Source organism: Parasteatoda tepidariorum, chromosome 1 (genome assembly GCF_043381705.1).
Source record: "Parasteatoda tepidariorum isolate YZ-2023 chromosome 1, CAS_Ptep_4.0, whole genome shotgun sequence".
Taxonomy (NCBI): domain Eukaryota; kingdom Metazoa; phylum Arthropoda; class Arachnida; order Araneae; family Theridiidae; genus Parasteatoda; species Parasteatoda tepidariorum.
The window spans coordinates 15356685-15374520 of record NC_092204.1 but is presented as its reverse complement, the minus strand read 5'-3'; the positions used below and the strand labels follow the sequence as shown (position 1 = coordinate 15374520).

General features: G+C 30.5%; 1 long non-coding RNA gene across 2 annotated transcripts in view; it reads right to left on the bottom strand.

Moving 5' to 3' along the window:
* Positions 1 to 335: 335 nt before the first annotated feature.
* LOC110282747 (uncharacterized) overlaps positions 336 to 17836 on the bottom strand; it is a 386010-nt gene continuing 368509 nt past the window's right edge. For both annotated transcript variants that reach the window (XR_011636063.1, XR_006225118.2), the window contains one exon: positions 336 to 629. This is a non-coding gene — a long non-coding RNA (uncharacterized lncRNA). The remainder of the gene's footprint in view (positions 630 to 17836) is intronic.

The following is a 17836-nucleotide window of genomic DNA, read 5'->3' as shown; positions in this document are numbered from 1 at the left end:
TGAATTACCATTAATTTATGATTAATTTTACATAAATTACTAATCAGCAATGCAATCTAACTTCATTTCTATGATTAGTAATTTATGTGAAATTGATCATAAATCAATGGTAATTCATTCAAATTATATTTTTTATTGTTAAATTTGAAAACGCTTAATTAACGTTCAATAGATTGAATTCAAATTTTAATTCTACTGATTAAAGTATACTGCCCTGAGATAAATATGAAAGTTTTGATGACAAATCTTTTATGATTCATCATAAAAGATTTGTCATCAAAACAATAGTAGGATTAACTTCCATAAAACGGCAAACTTCGAAAGAAAACTTAATCTTACATTTCAATAGTTTTATTATGGAAATAATTCTTAAACTACATCACTAATCATGCTATTTCCAAATATATAGACAGTCTTACATACATATTAGAGTCCAATTTTTCGTTTGTTTCCAGATCTCATATTTAAATGATTCCATTTTTCATATTTTTTTTCTCTTAAATCTTGTTCTTGAGTATCTTTTTCTTCCTTAGGGAATGATTAAAAATAAATTCAAGGATTCTCCTTGTCCTATGTAAGTATGTAGCAACTTCTTATTCCAGGTAAAAGAGGCTTTCTCCCGTCCCCACCTAAAAGAAAAATATTTGATTATAAATAATAGTTCATTAAAAGAATAAAACTATTATGTCAAAAAAATATTTTTTGCAGTCATAAATGACTATAATTAAAATATCAAATTTCTTCAACGAAAAATTCTATTAGTATTGCATTTTTAAATCTTATATTTCAGATTCACAATTTAAATTTTTGAGAAACAGAGACAGTTACGAAAATCTCTACGATTTTGCGCACAGTAAAATTAACTACTAAAAAATAATAATGAAATATTATTTATTATAACTAATAAAATGAGATAAAAAATAACTTGGATGCAAATGGCATCAATGTAATATTAATATATATATTATTATATCATTATTGATATGATATTGATATGATATGATATTATAAATATATCATTATATACAATAATATCTCATCAATAAGCATTTAAGCTATATTTTCAATGCTTAGTAAAATATCTTATACAAATATCGTGAGCTTGCTTTTTAATTCAAAATAAATGTCCAATTTTTCTAAAAATAATATCAGATACGAAAAACTCATGCAAACATGTTATATTCTATTCAGCCAAAAAATGAAAGCGGAGTTTTTCTAACACTCATGCGAAAAATTCTCGTACTAAGATTTATTATGATTACTGTTATAATTATTATGTTAACCCAAAAGATTAAAATAAAAGGTCGATTTATCTGAAAATATTATATTCACACATATAATTCATGTTATCAAATTACGATTCAGCATTAAATCAAAGCCAAGCCCAATTGAACACTATGGAATTAAACTTATTCTTAAAAAAAAATTGGGTTAACAAGTTAAGATATATCATAATATAAAATCCAAGCTCGGTTATTAGAACAATATTGCCATAAACTTAAAGTGGAAACTCATATAAACAAGTTGATATAGCAAGAATGAAAGCCAATTTCAACTTATTAGGTCAATATTGTGCCAAACTTACACTGAAAACTTGCGTAAACAAGTTGAGGTATAGCATGAAATGAAAATCAAGCTTAGTCATTATAATAATATTGTGTTATACTGACACTGAAAACTCGTGCAAGCAAGTTGAGGTATAGCATGAAATGAAAATTAACCTCAATTATTATCACAATATTGCGTTATACTGACACTGAAAATAGCATGAAATGAAAACTAACCTCAATTATTATCACAATATTGTGTTATACTGACACTAAAAACTGGTGTAACCAAGTTGAGGTATAGCATGAAATTAAAACCAAGTTCAATTATTATAACAATATTGTGTTATACTGACACTAAAAACTCGTGTAAACAAGTTGAGGTATAGCATGAAATGAAATTCAATTGTTATGACGATATATTATACTCATACTGTAAGATCGTGTAGACAAGTTAAGATACATCATGAAATCCAAATTTTTTTACCACATGAAATATTAATTCATGCTACAAAATTCACGTAAACAAATTCAGATCTACTTCCACCATGGATATATTATTTACTGAAATTTAAATGTACAAACAAAATTCTTCTACCCTTATTAAAAACTCATATTGAAAACAAGTTAAGATGATGCAAACAAACTAATGGTAGGAATTATGCAACATTTCAAAATAGCCATATTTAAAATAAAAATCATCAAATAAAAACATAAATCGGCTCTTTTTCTTTTTTAATGAATTCCTATTAATCGGATGAGTTTAAAGGTCGTTTTTCGGACGACGGAGAAGACAGGAGTAGGGATGGTCGGTGCAGGTGCATTTTGTTTACGAGAAGCCGAAGATTTCGCTTCGGTGCTCTAACGAGACATTAGAGCTTTTTCCCAAGTTGAAAAGGACCCTGGAGAAGCATTGAGGGGGGAGGGGGTGAACTGGAGGGGTAGTCCTGAATAGCCGCGGTAGTCCTTTTCTCACATTATTCGCATGAGCAGGCTCTCTCCCTAAATCCGTATTCGTTCTCTTCTTTTGACCTTATCCTCTTCCACTTTTTAGATTTTGTTTTTCTTATTTACCTTTCCGATCTGTCTCAAAAGCTACCGGGCTTTAGTTTTAAATCCCGAAATCATATATCTTGGCTATTTTGAATAGACGCTACGATGATATATCACAGATAATCGACTCCTGTTCTACTTATTTTTTGTAGCACTGTCAGTAGAAAAAGAAGATTCGAAATGTTTCTGTAATTCATCTGAGATGAAATGATTCTTTTTATTCTAATATTATATCTATTTTACTCATACGGAAAATAGATGTTCTAGCTTTTTCTTGTCCAAGCGCTTTTCCACTAAAACAACTTCAATACCATAATAACAATTAAGGAGCTGTAAGAGTCTTAAATGTGGCTAAGGCAATCCTTAAAAAAAATCAGCTACTGCAAAGATCAAATAATAAAAAAAGGCAGGCGATAATTTTAGAACATTTTGGAACTATGGAGTTGATGGTTTTCCACACCGAGAATTTTCTTTTAATTTTCGCCGATGTGCATTTTTAATGTTATTACATAATATTAATTTAAAGTATTCTTATGTTCTTTTTATGATTATTCTTTTTATTCATAACTACTATACCGATGCTTTTTTTATAACCGTCGTTGAACAGCAGATCGAATTTTGGATTTACGACTACCAATGCTTAGCTCCGTAACTTTGCAATTTTAACCCAATCCAGAAGACAAGGGAACTCCTGGATCAAGTATTGGGGGAAATGTGCCTTCGTGGAGGACGTTTTGGTGCAATACGCATTTGCATTACATGGAGAGGAAATCTGCGAAAACCTCCCACGGTTAGTCTGATGGTAAGGGGTTCGTCTACCGCTGAGAATATTTTACGTCAGCACTGTGGTCGGGGCGAACCAGGTGGAATTCGAATCGACGAGTCATCCCTGGGATTCGTACCCGGTTCACCTCATTGGAAGGCGATCACTCTATCCCCTGAACCACCATTTCGTAAAATGTATGCTGAGTAAAACATTTATGTCATTTATTTTTTTTATTTAAATCGATTATTTTTAATTTAAGACGTTGAGCTGTGCACAAGTAGACGTATTGTATGCATCATTGAAAAATGGCAATCGGAGAAAGATAAACTAAAAGTAAAATTTTCTTATTTTAGCTACCATTTTAGTTTTTTAAATTCACAGTAAGTTTAGTCCAATAAACAATGTGTTATTGTCGGGAGAAAATATATATTTTACGAAAATAATGAAATGATAATATGCACTTGATCTGTTTTATCAACACAAACTGTTAAGAAGCATTTCCTCTTAGGATTAACAGCGAAAGTTTCAATTCGATTATTTACTCAATTCCATTTTTTTCTCTAATTTAAACTTTATTACAGCGCAACACCATTTCATAACATCGTTTCAGTTCTACGCACTTAGATTTTCGAGCAGAATCACAAAGTTTGTAAAATTAAAACCATTCCCTTTTGCATATTTGACATGAAAGTTACTACAATGCTGAAAAAAAGAAGAGCTTTATAAGCAGATATCGCTCTTTATAAGCAGATATCGCTTAACAAATGCTTGCCTTTCNGAAGTAAAAACACACAGCACAAAGAAAGAAAATGCTTTTCGCGGAGCTGGTTTATACCTGGATATTGAGTATTGTATTCCTTTTCTATGCTAAAGCTTTCCCGCGGAGCCTGATTGTTGTAAGGCGTGTGGTCGGTAATTCATTCACTCATTCTGCTACAATGTCAATGGAATTGTTTCTTTGTATAATATTGACCGATTAACTGATGATAAACTATTAGATTCTTCTGTAAATGAAAGTATATTTCGTGTTAAATATATAATGCCAGCTCAAAAAATAAATAAATAAATAATCAAATTTTTTTTTACCTGTTGTATTTTCTTTTTTAAACTTTATTTTCAAATAGTACTATGTAAATTATCGCGATATCAAACTGTTGTTTGACTTCAAAATTAATGAAAATACCTAAAGCAATTTTTAAAATTTCTTTAAATTTCTTGATTAATGTTAAAATATAGGTTAATCCAATAGGCATATATTTCCGTAAGAAATTGGGGCATTAAATGTCACAAAACTGTTACACACTGTTATTTTACAACAAATATTAATAATTAAAAACATCATGTGAATTTCTTTAAAGAAAAGAACATTATTTTTAACTTCAAATCTAGAGAACTATTTAGAAAAAGCTTCATTTATAATACCGTTTGCTTATAGAATTAGGTTCACTCCTCTTTAAAACTTTAAAATAATTTTTTCACATAAATTAAGGAATAAAAAAGTTATTATTTTAATTTTTATAAATTTGACGTTTATTTACATATTAAGGTAAAGCCTAATTTTTAAGTTCGAAATTAGAAAATGATACTTAATTAAAATGGCATTTATAATATCCTTTGCTCAACTTTTTTGAATTTTATTATATATATATATATATATATATAAAGTTCGATTGGGATTGAATTTAGTTTTTCTTAATAAGCAGTTGAGTTTTTGAATTATTAATTTGTGAAAATTTNTCCACTATATATATATATATATATAAAAGACATTAAAAGACAGTTTTTGAGTTTAAAAGTACTTTGAAGCAATAATTTATGGAAACTAACTTTATCATATCCCTTTATAATACAAAATGTACACATAGAGTTTCTTCTTTAAATTCGACCATACTATCACTCATAACAACGAGTATATTAATCTTCTTACATTCGTATTTTGTTAGCAGCATACTCAAAGGACGAAACAATTTATTAAATATTACTTTGGAAAATAATTAACCACAAACTTTGGAAGAAATAAAGCTAAAGAAATCGTTTACAGCATATGGAATTTGATTTAAGGAAATTGCTATGTCGATTTTAGAATAGGAACAAAAAGAAGAAAAAAATATTTCCGCGCAATTAGTCGTCTGCTGTACAGTAGGTCATGTGATTATTAACTTGAAATTAATTTAAAAATTCACTTTCTTTACGTTCTTGTGGTCGCAGTTAAGAGAGCGATATGACTCAGAGACGTTCTCATTTATATGAATCCATAGTGGAATTTTTTTTTCTCTCTCCGTTCTATTCAAAGTAAGAATAGAGGAAGTTGTAGATGAGATGTTTACCGAGCGTGGAAAAAAGAATAGAATATGGCGAGGACCATAAAAGGTTCTTTTCCTTATGACTCAGTACTTTGCCGAACGATTTAGATCGTAAAATTATAAGTTCATTTTATTGTTTCAGTTTTAAAGAATTCTTTCAACGAAAACAACTCATTTTTTACTCATTTAATGTATTTTTTGTTAAACGCTCCTTTCCCTATCAAATCTCAGGTAGGAAATGTGATTCGTCTTTTATTTTACTGAAAGTCTCAAAGCCTCTTACGAATTTCTTAAATGAAACTACCTAAGCAGAGATGGCTCAGAGGATAGAGCGTTCGAATTTCATTGAGGTGAATCGGGTTCGATCCCGGCGATGGCTAGTCGATACGAATTCCGCATCCGGCTTGCACCGACCACAGTGATGACGTGAAATATCCTCAGTGGTAGACGGATCATGGGTTGAGTCCTCTTGCCGTCGGGATGACCGTGGGAGGTTCTCGTGGTCTTCCTCGCCGTGTAACGCAAATGCGGATTAGCTCAATCAAAAGGTCCTCCACGAAGGCAAATTTCTCCCAATACTCGTTCCAGGAGTTCCTTTGTCTTCTGGATTGGGTTCAAAATTACAAGGCTACGGAGTTGAACATTAGTAGTGGTAAACCCGAAAATTGGGTCGGCTGTTCAACGACGGTTATAAAATTATGAAAATATAAAATTTCTTAAAAGAAACTACCTAACACAGTACTTCATGAGCCTCAAAATGCAGCTTAATTTAAAAAAAAAAAAAAAAAAAAAAAAAAAAAAAAAAAAACGAACTTGTAATCATTGTTTTTAAACTTCTACGTAACTAGTCAAATGCTTTTTTCATCTTTAACAAATTGGTTTTATCGGTCAAAATTTGGAATTCTTTTTACGATTTTTTTAGGTTGTCATATTTCTAAAAAGAAGGAAAGAAAACTTATTTAACTTTATATTAATATTTCTACTTAATGCTTAGGCTTTACATTTCTGAGAAACAAAATATATTTATGAAAATATTTTAAATAAGTAAAAATCATGGCCGTCCACTGACTAGCAATATTTTTCTAACAACCAAAGTTCCATTGTTTCTTTACAATTCAATTTAAAATCATTTTAAATATACTATTAAATGTCCCTAATTAAGATCTCTTATTTTTAAAATGTTCATCAAGTCAGTTAAAAAAGCCTGAATAAAAAGATTTATACGGGAAACAAAATAATCAACAAAAACAAAATTAAATAAGGGCGGAAAAAGTGCAAAATGATGAAAAAAAGAGTGTGAAAACTAGTAAGAAAACAATTTGGAAAATAAGCATGAAGAAATCTAGGAAATCATAAAAAAGCGGTAAAATAGATTAAAAAAAATATTCATGCAAATAACCTTTAAAAGAAACATTAAAATTATCATGAAAGCAATTCCTTAAAAAGGAAAACAAATTCGATCATAGGAATTGGTTTAGAAGAAGACAAGCAAGTAACTGTGTAAACAGATTTCAAAACAAGCAAGAAAAATTGGGAACTCGTGCAAGTAGTCTTATAATTATAAATCTCATTAAAAAAAAAAAAAAAAAAAAAGAGCGGACAAATTATTTCAGTTTAATTTTTCAGAAAGGACCAGCGCTGCTATTTAATGCTTTTTAGGAAATATTCAACGTATTGCTAACATTTTAAAGCAATAGAGAATAAATCAGTAAATAAATTACACCCGTATCAAGAGAAAAAAAATCGTAAGTACTAAGTATTACTCTATTAATTAGTAGAAGAGTAAGTTCTGTACTATGCAATGCTTAAAGTTTCTTTTGAATAACTAATTCTATTAAAAATTCTGTAGCTGATTCATCTAATTTTCAATTATTTATTGGTTTCCCTTTTTGGCACGAAAAAAAAAAATGCAAATAAATTTTTTTTCTCACATTTCGCTTAGAAATATATTATTTCTAAGAACACTTTTTGTATCAAAATTTTTTTTTATCGGATAATTACAAATATTTAAATGTCTATAAAATGCTTGGAATTTTCTGTTTAATTTGGAAGTTTTTTTTTTCCCCCAACGACAATGTGAGTAACGTTGGACAGCTATTTTTTGATACAGGTTTCATTTTATTATAGATATGTTTTTTTTAATGCAATCTCTGAAGCTTCAGAAGTAAAAACACTTAAATAATGTGAGAAAAGAATTTTTTTTATTAAATTTAAACTTCTGTTTTCAAATTTCTAAATCGCAACACCTCTATTTAAATTTTTTTTTTAGATAAATTCTTTAGATTTAGGGCCAAAGCAAACAAAAAAATAATAAAAATCTGTGAAAAAAAATAACGAAAATCTATAATTTATCACAAAAACTGTATACTTTAGAATTGCTGTCTTAAGTAATTTAACTATTTTATGGTTTGTACGAATCATACGTGGATGACACAGTTTTAAAAAAACTTTGAAAATATTTCTGTCATTTAAAATCAACTAACAGTTTTAACATAAAGAAGTAACTTTTTAAAAGAAAACACAAAGAATTTTTTGACGAAAAATATTTCCTTCCAAATTATATTCCTTTGACATGTTTTTGTCAAATATGCTTGCTGTTTTGACCTGAAAAAGTGCGTTTTAAAATATAATATTCTAAAAATATTTTCGAAATATTTTAGCAGTTTTAACGTAGACTATTTTCTTGACGAAGAAAAAACTTTCTTTTAAATTAATACTCAATAATAAAGAAATAATATAACAGTACTTTCAAAAAAAAAAAAAAAAAATTATAACAGTTTTGACGGAAAATTTTTTCTACCAAATATGTTAGCTGCTTTGACATAAAAATATTTCTTTCAAAATATATCAACAACTTTGACGTAGGATATCTTCTTTCAAATAATTTCAACTTAGAATATCTTCTTTCAAAATATGCAAACAATTTTGAAAAGTTTCTTTCAAAACATATTATCAATTTTCTCATAGAACATATGCTAGCTGTTTTGACGTAAAAATGATTCTTTCAAAATATATCAACAGTTTTGAGGTAGAAAATTTTCTTTCAAAATATGCTAACTGTTTTGACATATAAAAGTTTTTTTCGAAACATAATAACAGTCTTAACTTTATTATTATTTCTTTTTTTCAAAATATGCTAACAGTTTTGCCGTAGAATTTTTCTTTCAAATATGTTAGCTGTTTTCACGCAAAAATATTTCTTTCAAAATACAATATATCAACAACTTTCTCGTAGAATATCTTCTTTCAAATAATTTCAACTTAAAATACCTTCTTTCAAAATATGCAAACAATTTTAAAAAGATTCTTTCAAAACGTATTATCAATTTTCTCGTGGAACATTCCCTTTCAAATATGCAAGCTGTTTTGACATAAATATGATTCTTTCAAAACATATCAACAGTTTTGACGTAGAAAATTTTCTTTCAAAATATGCTAACTGTTTTGACATAAAAAAGCTTTTTTTTTTTCGAAACATAATAACAGTTTCAACATGATTTCTTTTTTTCAAAATGTGCTAACAGTTTTGACGTAGAATATTTTCCGAAACTATTGCAATGAGAGGAAATGGAAGTGTACGAAAAATAAAATTGTCACATTTAGTCAAATATCATGGTTCAGACTTATAGCGGGTTACCTAAAGAAAACAGGACTACCGTCCTCAAGTTGATCACAACATCCGAAAAGGAAGAGGACGCCATATTTGTTTGTCAACGAAAATTTCGGTATTGTATAGGGCTCAGCCAAAGTACTCACCATCTGCAGGTAAGGGATGACAGAGATTCTGCAGGAGGGAAAAGGTAGGACAAGGGGAAAAAAAAAGAATAATAAAACTGCCCCTCCACAATTCTAGTCGCATGGTTCTCACCGTTTTCCAAATTCTCTTCCCCTCTTAAATCGCTACCCCCCAACCAAATATCCAGGTGCGCAAATCCATCCGAGAATTCGTCACCTAGAAGGGTCGGAGAAAATGACACACGGTCCCCTACCTTCTGTTTGGCAGAAGAATGGAGGGAGGGAAAACATTGGAAGATTCGAGTACACCCCTCCAACCCCAGAATTTTTAAGCATTCGAATTCCTGATGCAAAGGACAGGGGCTACGATGGTAAGGTACTGAGGAAAAGAAAGCATGACGAAAAAAAAAATTTCTTTCTTCGTCAACCCAAAAAAGAAGAGTTAGTACAATTTTTGGTAATATCAGAGCTCGCACCATACATTGTGGTGGATTTTCTCAATGCATAAGGGAAACTATATAAAGCATAGAAAAGATTCTTTTTTGAATCAGGTTGCTGTTTCTGTAGTCAAAAAAACCTTTTTTTTTGTATTCTTTTCAAGTTGTACAATATCTATAAGTCGTGTGCAAGTTGCCTTTTCGGCGACTGTTGCCACTGATTTGAAGTTAATAGCGTCAACAAGTGGTGCTGGGGCAAAAGGGGGGAGGGCAGAATTATCTCGCACCTCGTTTTATGCAAACTTTTGATAATAGGGAACAGTTGTCCAATGAAAAGAAAATGTTCTGAATGATCGCATGTCTCATCATAAAAGCTTTGATCCTCTGCACGCGACTGCTCAGTTCAATATGACCATTCAGTCAAAATCAAGCAATATTCGCTCATTGTTGGATTATGATTATCTTGAATAACTCGTTCAAATGCTCAACTAAGTTTTCACAGAATGCGTTCGATATCTTTTTCTGGCGTGAGCTTGTATGCCACTGAGAAAATAAAATTGGCAACATAAATTGTTCAAACTGTAACTGTATTGAGGTGGTGAAATGACATTGGATTCTGAACTGAATTATACAGATCGAATTCCAAATAGTTCTCTGTTTACTTTCAGAATTTAAGTTAACAGTTCCGCAAAGTTTATTAGTTAATAATTTTTTTTTCAAAGTTGAAGAGCTTTGTACTGATAAAAAAGTAAATTAGAATAAAATGAAGTCATTCTTTTTAAAATTTACCGTGCTTTTAGTCTTACTGTATATTTTCAAACCTTGATATATGCAGTATGTCTTCATTGGCAGCAATGAAATGTTTTAGCATTTGCTCCAAAAATTCGAGCTCAAATTTTTAATTTTATCATTTAAAAAACATATTCATCGATTACAAATCATTTCTAAGGCCGTGTTTGTTCTAATAATACTCGTAGTTTCATATTTATAGTCTGCTAAGGCAACTCCGGAAAATGTAGTATTTCTAAGTGCCTCTTAGGATGTTTTAAACCTCACATCAGATATGCGTTATTTATTTATTCTTATTTTAAAAATTAAAACTACCATTTAAAAATTCATCAATACATTTTTGTTAAGACAACTAAGCTCAGTTTAAAGAAGTGTTTTTATTTACTAGGAAGTTAAACTTTAATAATGATTAAATTAGTTATTGCATATGAATAACTTATGTGTCAATTGCAAGAAAATATGGACGTTGCAACTGTTATCTGTTGCAAAACTGTTGCAAAATTTTGGAGTGTGGATGCCACCATTCTTAGTGATAATAACTAAATGCATTTATAACTAATAACATTTTTATAACTATAAACTAAATACATTTTCAACTAAACTAAATAACTAAATACATTTTCAACTAAACTAAATAACTAAATACATTTTCAACTAAACTAAATAACTAAATACATTTATAGATAAACTAAATACATTTTCAAATAGCGATTTGCAGTTATAGTGCAAAAAATTAGATAAAATTGACAAAATAACAACTGTCTTAAATAGTTAGAGCAAATAATTTCTAAAAATGTCCTTGTTGTTTAAACGAAATGTATTTGCAATGAAGCCATAAATTGATCACAATGCGTANTCAAACCTTGATAATAGCAGTATGTCTTCATTGGTAGCAATGAAATGTTTTAGCATTTGCTCCAAAAAATTAGTGCACAAATTCTTAATTTTATTATTGAAAAAACATATTCATCGATAACAAATCATTTCTACGGCCGTGTTTGATTTAATAATAGTTTCATATTTATAGTCTGCTACGGCAACTCCGGGAAATGTAGTATTTCTAAGTGCCTCTTAGGATGTCTTAAACCTCACATCAGATATGCGTTATTTATTTATTCTTATTTTAAAAATTAAAACCGCCATTTAAAAATTCATCTATACATTTTGTCAAGACAACTAAGCTCAGTTTAAACAAGTCTTTTTATTTACTAGGAAGTTAATCTTTAATAATGATTAAATTAGTTATTGCATGTGTGTCAATTGCAAGAAAATATTAACGCTGCAACTGTTGTCGACACAATGAAAAATTTTGGAGTGTAGATGAAAATTTTGGAGTCCACCATTCTTAGTAATAATAACTAAATACATTTATAACTAATAACATTTCTATAACTATAAACTAAATACATTTTTAACTAAATCAAATAACTAATTACATTTTTAACTAAACTAAATACGTTTATAGATAAACTAAATACATTTTCAAATAGAGATTTGCAGTTATAGTGCAAAAAATTAGATAAAATTGACAAAATAACAACTGTTTTAAAGAGTTAGTGCAAACAATTTCTAAAAATGTGCTTGTTGTCTAAACGAAATGTATTTGCAATGGAGCCATAAATTGATCCCAATGCGTACTAAAATGCGTGCTGTCAGTAAACAAATAAACAAAAAATCACTAAATAAAACTATAACTGTGAGAAAATAAATAAAAAATGTGACTGCATGCACTGTAAAAATTTTAGTTTAGCTCAACACCAAAAGTGGAGGAAACTTTATACCAGACATTTTTACAGACTTTTTTTTTTTTAAACATACTTCCAGAAAATGCTAGTCCTGCAAACCCAGATAATAAACCATATTTCGTTTACTCATTTGTTGAAGGCATATTCAGTATAAGAGAATCACGTATACTCTTATTTTTCTACAGTTGTCTTTGAATTTTATTCATTATGGTTTATGATGGTGGTGCCTGCTTTTCACCAAAGGGACATTCCATGAACTATCCTTGGCTTTTGTTGTCACAGAACACCACTTTGGTGTGAAGTAGTTGTCACCATTTTTGATGCATGAAATTCTTTCATAGTATATCATATCAATTGGTGATGACATTTTTCATCATTGGATTTCTGAATCTGCATGTCCGTCCCTTGAGGGGACACCTCTGTTTAGCGAGCAAATTCCACTTTCCAATGGGTGTTCGTTTGACCTAGGATTTCCTAAATTAAAATACTGTGCAAGTGTAAAATATGTCGTGTGTAAATCAGTTATTTCAGCTTTATTCTTACGAAACTGATAGAATACATTGATTTCCTGAAGTACAATTATTTTTATGATTAGATTTAAGGTTTGTATAAATCTGGACATGGTTGTATCAAACATTAATGTGCATAATCCTGTAAAATTGACCGAGTCCGGGTATCCAGAACCGGACCTTGAGACTGAGTTCCCGGTATCGGGTAGTAAATTATTTTGTCTTGTCCGTGTAATAACCAGTTAATAAAAATCTGATTGAATACCCTGTACAACAATACCTTTTACCATCATTTTTTACTTTAAAAAAATAAAAATAAAAAGAGAAAAAGGCAAGTAGCAAAATTTTAAAATGAACTTTCTTGAAACATCTAATTTTTACTGGTCTTCTTACTTTGTATTAATTTTCTTAAACAAAATTATATATATTTTTTAAATTTATTAATTTTTTAATTAATTTTTTTTAATTATTAATTTTTCTAAACAAAATTATTTTCCTTAAATTAGACTTTTAAAAATAGCAATAATATTATTAGACAAAAAATATATACAGCAAACTTAAGCAAGTACATTTTACTTCGTTTCAAACAAGCACAGTAGAGAGAGCTTTTTAAAGCGAGGCATTTCAAACAATTTGGAATTTCCAGTAAAGCACCGCTTTGGTGTGAAGTTGTTGCCACCACTTTTAGTGTTCAAAGACAAATTTTTTTACAGTGTAGATCCGTGTTGCAGCTAATAGTACTAGTGCAAAGTACTCGAGTATCAACAGCTGTTAGAAACGGACGCCGGAAATGGATTGCGTAAACACGATGCGCATCTACCGTATACTTTCTGCGCGTTTGTACTTCTGCTTCATGTACCACTGAAAAAGAGTATCGCTGTCATAAAGGTACAAATGCACTGTTTTAAAGGTACCAATATTCTATTTCAATCACTGTTTTGAAGGTACAAAACTTTTTTTGTCCCTTTTAACGGATGAAAACGTTTTTTGTACCATTGATTTCCCTGGTGTTTTCTATATTTATGAGGTACATAAGCTATGTAATTCTTATAAAAAGAAAATGGCAATATGTGTTTGTACCTTTATTTTAAATGGTACTCTTTTTCAGATGAAATTATTATCATCAATTCCCTTAATTCTTATATAACTTGTTTTCAAACAATAGAAAAGCGGAAAACTTTTAAATGTTTATATTATATTAATTCCAAACGAAGACAAAATCGGCATAAAATAAATAACCTTTACTAAGCCTTTATTATTTTACAATATTTCACTGTTAAAATTACTCTTTAATTGCGAATATTTTTGAATTCATTAACTTCCTGAGCATTTTTAGTGAACACCAGAAGTAATTCACTTTCAGCAATTAAATATTCACAATTGAATAAAGCATTGGAACTATTTATTTGAAAATGATCAACATTGTTTGAATATCAAAAAGATAAATGAATAACGCGAAAGTTAAGTCATAAAAAAAAAAAAATTAAAAAAGAAGCAAAAAAGAAATTCCATCTATTTTTATATCACAAAGTTCAATTCAAGCAGGAGGGGGTGCTCAGGTAAGTCACTAAAATAGGGGGAGAGAGGGGGATATCGAATAATCGGAGGATGAGGAAGCGGTGGTGAGGAGGGGTATAGACAGATTTAGGAGTGCCTATTCAAAAATTTTAGGTTCCCCCTTCTATAGTTTGCGACATTGCTTCAGGGTCCATTGTCACCTATGGGTCCCCAGGTCCCCAATGAGGGATATAAGGGGGCTCAAGAGCTTTGTCATCAGGGATTGGTGGGTAGGGAGGGCAATCCCTGATCTGCACCTGGTAACGGTCTAAAAGTGGAAAGTAAGTGAAGGAACGTTCGAATTGACAATTGAAAAACTTGATGGGTGATAGGGGAGAGCTATAACTTGGACCCCCCCTCAAAATCTTTCCCTCGTATTTTTTTTTCTTTTTTCTTTCTCAAATATTGTTTTTGTAACTGACTGGAAATATACTTTATAGCTACCGAAGGAATGGACGTCATAATTGTTGAATTGAAAAGCTTCGTCCATAACACTGAAAGTTCGTCAAGTATTTTTCTCCTGCGATGAAGTTTCCCTTAAAAGGACGCTATAACAGGGGAGAAACTTTTCACAGCAAATTCTCTTTTACCTTTATAACTAATTTAAAATTTAAAAGAAAGAAAGAGTGAATTCAGACAAACCTAGTTTAAGTCATGAAGTTTCAAATACAGGAAAGAAATTTTCAAAATATTGTTGTTGTTGTTGTTGTCGTATGCCGTAAAGAAAGAGGAGCTATTGTTCTTGTTTTTTAGTGGCGCCATCTATGGAGAAGGCTTCGACTTATGTCACACCCGTTTATAGGTCGGACCCATTCATACATCCATATTCATAAACAGATCGTAATTTTGTCCTGAATCAGAGAACGACCAATTTTCAATCCACTACCCCCAGAAGTATAATTTGTTATAGTAATACGGAGGACATTGTGACCCGACAGATTTAACGTACACAAGTCACCATTTACTTTGGCTGGCTGGATTCCATTCATAAATCCATTCATTCATACACAGATCATAATTTTGACCTGAACCGGAGAACGGTCAATCTTCATTGTAACATGGATCTGGAATATGGAGGACTTTGTGACCCGACACATTTAACGTGCTTCAATCACCATTTACTGCATGGGGAGTCTTTGGTTGCCTGGATTCGAACTCCCGTTCTCACGAGCGTGAGTCCAGCGCCCTGCCAAAAATATTAAATGGAAAATAAATTTTGAGAGGATAATTTAGGGTTACGCAATGGATAAGTCCCCTTCCAATAATTTGCTTGCATTTTTATATTTTTAAATTTTTTTCAGTATTTTCATTGCTTATTCTAGGTTTGCTTAAACTCATCTTTTCTATACTTTTAAATTAGTTACGAAGATGAAAAAGAATTTGCAACGTAAAGTTTCTGCCATGGTATGGCTCTTCTGAGTATAACGATAAAGGTAAACCAAAGTAAAAAAATTCTTCCAAGAGAAAAAGTAATTTGCTGAAAAGTAGAAATAAAAAAAGTGTTTGTAAGTGAGAGATGCATATAAGCGAGAGATGAAAATGTCAAAAAGAGTTGAAAGTGGCTACAAAATTAAATACACTTTCTGAATGTACTTCCTTAAAAAAGAAAAAGTAATTTGAAAAGGCCAGATAAGAAGGAAAACATGCAGTGAGGAAAATAAAAACGGACCATCATCACCAAAACTTTTGATCTTCACATTCTAGGACTCAATTTTAAAGGTTCGGAGTTAATTCAGAACGCTATGGATGGCTAAGGCAGTTTTCAAGGGCTCTGTCATAACATAAAATATTTTAAAACCGCCGTTGAGCAGCCGACTACTACCGTTCAACTCCATAGCTTTGTAATTTTGAACCAAATCCAGAAGACAAGGGAACTTTGGATAAAGTATTGGGAGAAATTTACCTTCGTGTAGAGTTCTCTTTGATAGAACTAAGCCGCATTTGCGTTACATGGTGAGGAAAACCCCGAAAAGCTCTTATGGTTAGCCCAACAATGGGACTCTAACCAGTGATCCGTCTACCACTAAGGATATTTTACGTCAGCACTGTGGTTGGTGCGAGCCTGGTGCGGAATTCGTATCGACCAGTCCTAGTTGGGATTCGAACCAGCTTCAACTCATTTAAAGCCGAATGCTCTATCCCCTTGGGCATCGCGGTTCTGTGGCAGAAAATAAACCTCTTTCGTGAATAATAAGTTCTGCGAGTTATAACAGTTATTCATGACTTTTTGGACAAGTTAAGCCGATCTTTAGCCAGTGATCTCCATATTCATTCGAATAATAGTGCGATATGAAGTGAAAATTAAAAGCCTTTGTGATCTAATTTATTGTAATTAAAAAAGTTACTCCAACAATGCATTATCTAGGTCTATAAAAATCTGAAAAAAGTTTGGAATTTCGATAATTCATATATTATATCGGAGCGGAAAAATGTAGTCAAATTTGCGATTTCAAAAAAAATTTAATAGCTTTTGAAATATTTAAGTAATTTGTCCGTTCTAAAGAACAGATAATTCTTGACGGAAAGGGTGTTATATTATATAGCTTAAAATTCTAAATTTACTTCACTTGTAAGTTACTTAAGCAGGGGCCTTTTTTCTTCTTTCTTTTTTCTGATTGGTGAACGCATTTGAAAAAAATTTTTGAACATATAAAGCTAAACCCAGAGGTAATTTTCACGTTCAAAATTTAAGAGCTCAAGCCATCGTTAAAATTTTTAAGAATTGTATTTAGCGATTGCGATGATATTTCTACACGACAGCTGCATTTCTCTCTTTTTGTTTTTTCAACATTTAGAACAATATCGAGCAGAATCAAAATAATCTCACAAAGCGAAAAAAATTATGTCGAAATTAATAAATAGCCAAATTAAGCTATAACACTAAAAAAAAGATAGCAATCCACTTATTTTATTCATAGGTTGTTTTGAATAGTTTTAATTAAATTTATGTAAAACATAATTAAACATATGAACTAAAATCCCAATCTTAATAATACAATTTTTTTTAGAACATCTTCACTCAGAAGAAAATCTATTCATACTTTGTATCGTAAAGGGGGAAACAAAAGAAGTTTTCTGAGGTCCGGATTTAGGAAGTTTGTTGTTGTCTACATTCGTTAAACCAGGACTGGGATTCGAACCTGGGGCACCCAAAGGCAAAGGAAGCGAGGGCTAGATCTTCTCAGCTCTGAGAAGATAGAGCTTACATAATCTTTTTTTCAGCCCTGAGAGGTAATTTATACAAAAATATGATTTATTAAAGACAGGCATTTAAAAGCCAAAGCTTTTAAATTTTTTGGTAATTTTGTTAGCATTTTAAAAGTTTCACCACGAAAGAGCTGTAACAAAGTGGAGTTTCATATGAACTTTTAAATAATTTAACAGAATTGATATAT